The following is a 9,536-nucleotide window of genomic DNA, read 5'->3' on the forward strand; positions in this document are numbered from 1 at the left end:
TTCTCCTCCATTGTCTGACCCAGCACCTGATACAGCAGCACTGGAAAATACCATGTAGTGAAAAATGACAGTGGTACCAGGGAAAGGGTGCTTTTCTTTCTACAGCTCATTCGTCCTTCTAGGACATTTGGTTTCCCATTCTCCTACCAATTGGTTCTGCCGCCCACTAGCTGGGTGATCTTGGGCAAATTAGTTACCTAATATCTCAAAGCCCAGATCTGGCATCTATAACACAGGGATAAAGTCCCTATCTCATTAGGTGTTGTAAGGATCCGGTGGGATAATATACATAACGCACTCAACAAGGTGTCTGGACCATTCTCTGTGCTCAAGAAAGAGGAATTATTACAACCCATGCAGTACTCACGTAATTGCTCATTGTCAGACAAAAGTAGGTGGGTAGATTCTAACCATCCATGTATGACTAGAAGAAGGTGAGATCCTGAATTGAAGAGTCTTTGGCAGGTGGTCAGAGCAATTAATTTCCATGAATCCTCCTTTTAAAGTAAAATTTCAGTAAAAATCTCTATCTCATTGGCTTTGAAGAAGCCCTTAGGGATTACTTGTTACTTCGGAAACTCAGCAGCTTAACGTCAGAAGAATGTAGGGAATCAGTAATCAATAAACAACAATAACAAAAATCAGGGGCAGAAAACATTCAATAGGAGGAATATCAGCTACGATCCTGGATGACCAACAGAGCAAATTTTGCCTGTAAGCATTTTTTATTGTACCACAGCTCATTCAGAGCTCGGCACAGGTGAAATTCTAAATGTAGACCCAGCTGGGTTCAAACTGACAGTTCATATTTGAATAAAATGACAATGTTCTTAATAGAAAGGAACCACTTTTTAAATGCAGTGTTTTAACTGATTTCACGTGATTTAAAGTATCACTTTACCAGATATTTTAATGATAGATGAAATGGCAAACAAAAACCTGGCCATTTCTTCTAGAATGACTTTTACCCTCTAATATTACTCTCAGTAGCAGTGCTTTTAATAGTTTTTGGGCCATAAACCTCTTTGAGAATCTGATAAAAGCTATAGATCTCCTCTGTCCCAAATTCACACGTACACACCTAGTTCTGCAAATATCTTCAAGAGATTCACAGACCTCCTAAAACCCATGCTTGACCTCCAGATTAAGAACTCCCTTTTCCCATAGCAAGTTCTAAAGTTCTCAGCGGACTGAGTTTTTATATCCGACTGCTGACCAGAATCAAAGGCTCCATGGAATTTATAAAATTACCAGTGAATTTGAATTGGAACGTAATGATGCACAGCCTACTAGGTGATTTAATTAACACATTGAGTAATTAAGTTATCACCATTTCTTCAGATCACTGATTATTTTGCTAATCTAAAGGACAGAGCTGTGATCTGTCCCCCAAACCGGGGAGTTGAGGAGGTGTAGACAATTTTAAAAGTTCTGTTTTCTTTCGAAGTCCACTTCCCGGTGTCTTTGCTAAAGCAGCCCCCAGCCCCCACCCACCCCCCTAGGCTTTTGCTCAAATACACCCTCCCTGGCCTCTCCTACCCCACAACTTGGTTGTAAGTGTCTCTCCTCTATCCTCTCACTGGTCTGGAACATAGTACTTACCACTTGGTGCTGGAATTACTGGTCTTCCTAATTAGATATGAGCACCCCTCCCCCACTCCCAGGATTGGCATCTGTCAATAACAACAGCTATCATTTATTGAGGGGCTGCTGTGCGCTAGTCACTATGCTAAGCCAACTTAATCTTCACAACATCTGAAAAGATGAATAAATCAAGGTGCTCTTTTTCCTGGCTCCACCACTACCAAGAGGTTATCGCCAGTCTCTTGACTGGCCTTCCCGATTCCTCCCTGTGTGGCTCTCTTCAAAGCTTGAGTCAGATGGTGTCACTCCTCTGCTCAAAACCTTCTAATGGCCCCCATTTCACTTAGAATAAAGTCCAGTGTACTTACTGTGCCTGCAAAGTCCTATCAGTTCTGTTCCCAGCTACCTCTAACTTCATCTCCTATCAACTACCCTCTCATTCTCTTTAGTCACCCTGGCTGCCTTGATGTTCCTCCAACTGATCAAGCACACTCCTACCTCAGGGCTTTTGCACTTGCTGCTCCTTCTTCTCAGTGGTGTGCTGGTAGATATTTAACAAGTGGCTCTCTGAGAGGAAAAGAAAACTGATTTGTAGCATTTGCTGATTTCTGTGTACAGATGCTCTCACCAAGGCTGATTTCAAGCTACCAACTTGACTTCACTGAACGCAGAGTTGGGATGAGATGCGTGTAATTAGAACAAGTGTGGGCCAGCGCCAGCACACCACTGCCTCTTCCTGAAACTCTTGCCCCACACACCACCCCCACCTGGTGGCTGCCTTACTTCCTCCAAGTCTCTGCTCAAACATCATCTTAGTAGAGATCCATTTGCTGACCACTCTTCCTAAAATAGCACATAGATCCCCACATTCACACCTCATCTGTCCTCATTCTTTAGTCTCCTTCTCCTGCATTATTGTTGTAGCACTTACCACCACCTGGCATAGTTATTATCGATTTCTTCCCATTAGAATGTAAGCTTCGTGAACAGGTGCTTCTTTCGTTCAAGGACGTATCTCCAGTGTCTAACACGTAGGAGGAGCTCAATAAATATTTGCTTTCAAATGAAAGAGGTTAAGAAACCTGCCCAGATCACACAGCTATTCAGTGGCAGAACAGGCACTCAAGCAATGAAGCTGGTAGTCTTAACCAAGCTAAGATGCTGTTACTGCCGAAGCCTGAATCAGGCCCTCAGTAATGACTAGTAGGCAAATGATAAATATTTGTCAAAGTAAAAAGCTAAGCAGAGTGAACATTAACTGCAAGAGCTTTTGTGGAAATGACTAGAGACAGGGCAAGGAACTAAACTGGTTCCCCCATACCTCCCTTCTAAGAAAATAGAAGCTATCAAGGGAAACCTGGGCTATAAGTAGATTATCAGACATGAGACATGATGGATAGGGTGGATTATTATTATTATACCTATTATGCAAATAACACCCAAGCGGATTTTTTAAATGATTAATACCTAATTTTGTAAAAATAATAAAATGGGAAGGTAAGTTCAATCATAAACTCTCCACAAATAACCACAGATGATATCTGAGATGTTCCAGATTTTTTCTATGAATACACTTTTTTAGAACTAGTATAATACTGTACATAACTTTACCTGCTTTTTTCAATTAACAATATGTAAGCATCTTTCTACGTCAATAAATATACCTCTGCGTATGTTCAGTGGCTTTAATTCAACTTGTTCTCTATTGTTGGACATTTGTATTTGCTTTCTGCTATTTTAAATGTCACAGTCAATCTTAGATAGAAATTTGTGAACAAAACTGTTATTTGCTTAATTAGAATAAATTCCTAGGGGTGGAATCTGATTAAAAGGATATAGTGGGCTTCCCTGGTGGCGCAGCGGTTGAGAGTCTGCCTGCCGATGCAGGGGACACGGGTTCGTGCCCTGGTCCGGGAAGATCCCACAGGCCACGGTAGCGGCTGGGCCTGTGAGCCATGGCCGCTGAGCCTGAGGGTCCGGAGCCTGTGCTCTGTAGCGGGAGAGGCCACAGCAGTGAGAAGCCCACGTACCACACACACACAAAAAAGGATATAGCAATGTGTAATCTTACCAACAGTTTCTCCAAAGTTTTGCCACCACTGTGCATCATTCTTTAAAAAAATTTTTTAAATTTATTTTTGGCTGCATTGGGTCTTCGTTGCTGCGCGCAGGCTTTCTCTAGTTGCAGTGAGCTGGGGCTACTCTTTGTTGCGGTGCGCGGGCTTCTCATTGCAGTGGCTTCTCTCTTGTTGCGGAGCACCAGCTCTAGGCGCACGGGCTTCAGTAGTTGTGACTCGCGGGCTCTAGAGCGCAAGCTCAGTAGTTGTGGTGCATGGGCTTCGTTGCTCCGCGGCATGTGGGATCTTCCCGGACCAGGGCTCGAACCTGTGTCCCCTGCACTGGCAGGCAGACTGTTAACCACTGCGCCGCCAGGGAAGCCCTGTGCATTCTCCTTATAGCATCATACCTCACACCAAGCACTGTTCTAAGCACATGATGAGTATTAACTCATTAATTTCTTACTAAAACCTCATAAGGGAGATACTCTTATCCCCATTTTACAAATGGATAAAGTGGCTGGGCTGGGATCGATCCAGCTTCAGAGCCCATGCTTGTGTCATAGTGACTGGTAGGCCCACGATGGCAGGATGTAGCTGACTGAACTTAAAAGTTGGCTCCACCAGTTACCTATAGTAAGGCTTAAAAAAAATTTGCTTACTGTCTCCCTGCCACTTTTTTTTTTCTTAAATATGTGAAGTAGGTACAAGAGAATATCTCATAAGATGGTGGTCTTTTTTTTTAAACAAAAAGGAAATTTATTGTGTCACACAACAAGAAATCCAGTGATAGTTTGGTCTACAGTTATTTGATGCAGTAATTCAGTGATGTTCCTTGCTTCTCTTTGCTATCCTTGACATGCCAACTGTACCCTCAAGAGCTGGCTCCATTTATGGCCACTAGGCCACAGTTCCACGAATCATATCCAGTCACAAGATATTCATGTTCCAAAAGAAAGCAGCCATCTTTCCATGTACCTCTTTTTTAGGAATGAGAAATCTTCTTTCCAAAAGTCTACTAACAAGACTTGGCTTGTGCCTCTTTGGGAAGGTTGTCACATGCCCATCCCCAAGCCAGTCACTGGCAAGGATCTTCCATGAACATATGGTGAGGAATCAACCACAAAGATTCCACCATTAAACTTTTGGGAAAAGTCTACCAACCAAAAGATAGTAAACCTGTCTTTCTTTCCTTAGGATTGTGAACCACTGATGTTTAACATGTATTGCTTTATTGGCATCAAGAGGAAAAAAAAGTTTCATGAACATTTATCGTACATTCCGAGTGAAAGACACCTTGCCAGGCACTGAGGGAAATACAAATGAAAGACTCAACCTCTTTACTTGTCTTTCCTACCATAGTAGTGGACTCAGGCACAGGAACATGAGCTACTTTGCAAGGCAGTTTTTTTTGTAAGTACCATATTTGATGCACAATTAAAGTATTAGGGGAGTAGATAGAGGAGATTAAGAATATTTTTGCTTCAAAGACCATTACACCTAATTTTCTGATTTATGACTGTCAAAGAGCCATAGAAAGATAATACACAAGGTTGAAGAGAACATTTCATCAGCCTCAGCAGGCACAGAACTGTTCTCCAAATGGCAGCCATCACCTCACACCAAATCATCAGGCAGAGAACCCACAGGGTCAGACCAACCAAAGCATGATGGTGACTTAATTTCCAAGAGACTGTAGAGCACACTGCTTACAAACAAAACACCTTTTTAATTAAGGTATAACATACATAATTAAGGTATAACATACATAAGGTATAACATACATACGATGTTAAATGTGTAACTCGAGAAATTTGTGTGTGTGAGTGGCAGTAACTCTTAAACATAGAACACTCAGAATAGTGGCTGACACACAAAAAGGGCTCAGTTAAGTACTAGCTGTTGTTTCATCTGCCACTTTGAGAGGTAAAAAATACACTGGTTTCATTTGCATTTCTTTGAGAAATGGGACCGAACATTTTTTTCCTGTGAATTACCTGTTCAAGTCCTAAGGCCTTTTCACTATTGAGATATTAGTCTTTTTTTTTTTTTTTACTAATTTGTAAGAACCCATTATAAACTAGTAACACTCACTCTTGCCTTACAATGAAATTATTTTTCCCAATTCATCCCTTGACTTTTAAACTTCTTTGCCACCCATTAGTTTTAAATATTTATGAATTTTATGCTTTTTTTTTTGTAATTCTACATTTTTTTTTTCAATTTTATTTATTTTTTTTGGCTGCGCTGGGTTTTCATTGCTGTGCACGGGCTTTCTCTAGTTGAGCTGAGTGGAGGGCTACTCTTCGTCACGGTGCACAGGCTTCTCATTGCAGCGGCTTCTCTTGTCGTGGAGCACGGACTCTAGGCACGCAGGTTTTAGTAGTTGCAGCATGTGGGCTCAGTAGTTGTGGCTCGCGGGCTTAGCTGCTCCGCAACATGTCCCCTGCATTGGCAGACGGATTCTAAACCACTATGCCACCAGGGAAGTCCCTACATTTTTTGGTTTGAGGGCCTGCACCATTTTACATTCCCACCAGCAATTCACAAGGATTCCAATTTCTCCACATCCTAGTCAACAGTTGCTATTTTCTGTTTTATTTTTATAATAGCCATCCCAATGGATGTGGTAGTATCTCACTGTGGTTTTTATTTGCATTTCTCTAATGTTAATGATATAAGAGCACATCTTTTCATATGCTTATTGGACATTTGTATTTCTTCTCTGGAGAAATGTCTATTCAAGTCCTTTGCCCATTTTTAAACTGGATTGTTTGGGTTTTTTGATGAGTTGTGGGAGTTCTTTATATATTCTGGATGTTAACCCCTTATCAGAGATATGATTTACATGATATAAACATTCTTCAATGATACACTAATTTTAAAAGGGCTATGGGGGTGGCGGGGTCGGATGAACTGGGAGATTGGGATTGACATATATACACTAATATGTATAAAATGGATAACTAATTAAAGAACCTGCTGTACAAAAAAGAAACAAATAAAATAAAATTCAACAACAACCAAAAAGGGCTACAGGGGACTTACTTCCCTGGCGCTCCAGTGGTTAAGACTCTGCGCTCCCAATGCAGGGGGCCTGGGTTCGATCCCTGGTTGGGGAACTAAGATCCCGCATGCTGCACAGTATAGCCATGTTCCAGAAAAAGTCACCAGCCTTGTGGAAATTCCATTCTAGTTCATATTTCAGAGCCCCCAAAACTCCTGGCTTTAGTTTAGTGGTATCATTCACTAGGAGGATGAAAACAGGGGATGATCTTTTTTTTCTTTTTCTTTTTTTTTTTTAAGGGGATGATCTGAAGAGGAAGAAATTGAGTTCCATTCACACAGTCTAGTTCAGATGGCAGCCGAATGAATACTCAGTAATGGAAGACTTTAGGGAAACAGTTTCAAAAGCCAAATTGCAGAGGGCTGAAAAGTTAGGAGTTTAAGCAGACGGTATAGACTACTCTAAAGCAGCTTTGGGACAAATGACGGAAACAGATGGGATGGTTGGGGTGTGACAGAATGAGAGATCTTGGTAGGTCAAGTGAAGTAATATGTTGCCATGAGAGTGTGGTGGAAGTATTCCTGGGATCCAGTGGGTAAAGCGAAGTCAAGAGGACCTAAGACCTAGACCAGTGATTCTCAAACTTGACTCTATGCTCTTTTCCTTTGTAATTTCAAGCTTTGATGTTCTGCTTTAAAAAAAAAAAAAACTTTTGCCCAACTATGTTATTAAATATTCATCTATATTTTAGTATGAAACTTATAATTTTCTTTCTTTATATTTAAATGTTTAAGACATACATAATTTATCTTAGTATCCAACTTTGTTTAAAAACAGCCATCCCTGACTCTGTATATTAAATAATTCAACCATTTTACACTTACTTAAAATGACATCCCTATCACAAATTAAATTTTTGTTTTTCCTTTTCCTCCTACGTCATAAGAATGTCCAGAGGAACTGAATTTAGTTGACTTCTTTAACTGTATAGAATACCTAGTTGTATTATATGAGAAGGCCATGGCAGGAGAGAAATATAATTCTACACACTAGTATGTATTTCTAGACTGACTAGTCTCTTTCACTGACCATCAGACTATTTCTACTCGGCTTTGTATTTCCGGTGAAGTTACACTTTCATATCCACGTGGATACCATGGCTTAAAATGCCCTATACATCCTCAATATACCTGTAAATTCATTTATCTACATCATTCGGTGCCTACTGTGTACCATGCATCAAGCTAAGGAGTGAACCAGACAAATGCAACTCTTCCCAAAATGTGGCATAAATATTATCTGGTAGAAGACAATCCTTAAATATTCACACCAATAATTCATCACTGCTGTGTTTGGTGCTACAAAGTACAGCATAATACCCTTTGCAGCTGAGAAGTCTTCTTTCCAGATCTGTTCACTTCTGCATACTTTGAGTGCACAGCCAATTTCCAATTCCCAATGAAAAATACCAGAAGGAACTTGGAGAATTATCTTCAGAGTATCTACAAGATGTCGTAGGCTAATGAGAGGAGTAGGAAAAAATAGTTAAAACAAAACCCTAAAATATTAGGCAACGAAGTCCCATCAGCTCAATGCACTTGGAGACAGTCCTTTAAATTCTCAGGTCTATATCCTGAGCAAAGCCAGTCCCATGGCAGATGAGATCCCAAACAAGTTAAATAAGATCAAGAATGTGACAGAAAGGCAACTCCAATGCAGGATCATTTTGCCTTTTGAAAGGGAAAACCTGTTACTTCCTTTTTATGTACTGTGCCCTATTTTCCTGGGGTGTCCCTATTCTCTACAATTAATAGGTTTCAAAACTGAGGGCAACTGGAAGGAATAATTTTAATAGCTGAAACAAACAAAAAAATTCCTTTATGAGAAAAAGAAAAAACAAAACCAAAAAAGCCACAAATTTTTCCAACCAGCAAATTCTACATGCATTGAGAGGCTACAGAGTCACTGACAGTGATTAAACTACAGAGCACCAGTTTTCCAGCTTAAACTGGAAAGGATTTTTTAAAAAAATTAAAGTAGATATGTCTGAGGGCATCTAAATATAAGTAATTCTTTTCTTTGTAAAAAAATTTCTCCCTCGGGGTGGGATAGGGAGGGTGGAAGGGAGACGCAAGAGGGAGGGGATGTGGGTATATATGTATACATATAGCTGATTCACTTTGTTATAGAGCAGAAACTAATACAACATTGTGAAGAAACTATACTCCAATAAAGATGTTAAAAGAAAAATTTGTCCCTCACTGAACCCATTTTGATGGTAACAAATAAATGTGACTTTATAATAACCTAAAAAAAAAACCCAACCTAGGTTGTTAGGCCATTTTTTTTTTTTTGCAGTACGCGGGCCTCTCACTGCTGTGGCCTCTCCCACTGCGGAGCACAGGCTCCGGATGCGCAGGCTCAGCGGCCATGGCTCACGGGCCCAGCCGCTCCGTGCATATGGGATCCTCCTGGATCGGGGCACGAACCCACATCCCCTGCATTGGCAGGCGGACTCTCAACCACTGCGCCACCAGGGAAGCCCCAAGAGGCCAATTTAAAACAAAAACAAATGGGTAACTTGTATTTTTACTTTAAAATAAGTTTGAGATTTCTGAAGCCTGTGCTGATGAAAGAGGATGCCAACAAATTCACTCATCACCATACATAAAGTTAAGCTTTCTAAACTAAATCTCTTTAGCATGATCAAAAACAGTCTGCTCTTAGAAGATCCCCAAATGCTATCTCTTCCAACTCTTTAAAAGCCAGCTTCTGTTTCTCCAAGAAGCAAAATACATTCAATATTGCAAAAAAGCACCAGAGGTTATCTGAAATGCAAAATAACTGGCAAGCCACATTCTTTTTCACAGAATTAGCAGGCATCTATT

This window comes from Lipotes vexillifer, unplaced genomic scaffold (assembly GCF_000442215.2).
Source record: "Lipotes vexillifer unplaced genomic scaffold, Lipotes_vexillifer_v1.1 scaffold1017, whole genome shotgun sequence".
NCBI classification, from domain to species: Eukaryota; Metazoa; Chordata; class Mammalia; order Artiodactyla; family Lipotidae; genus Lipotes; species Lipotes vexillifer.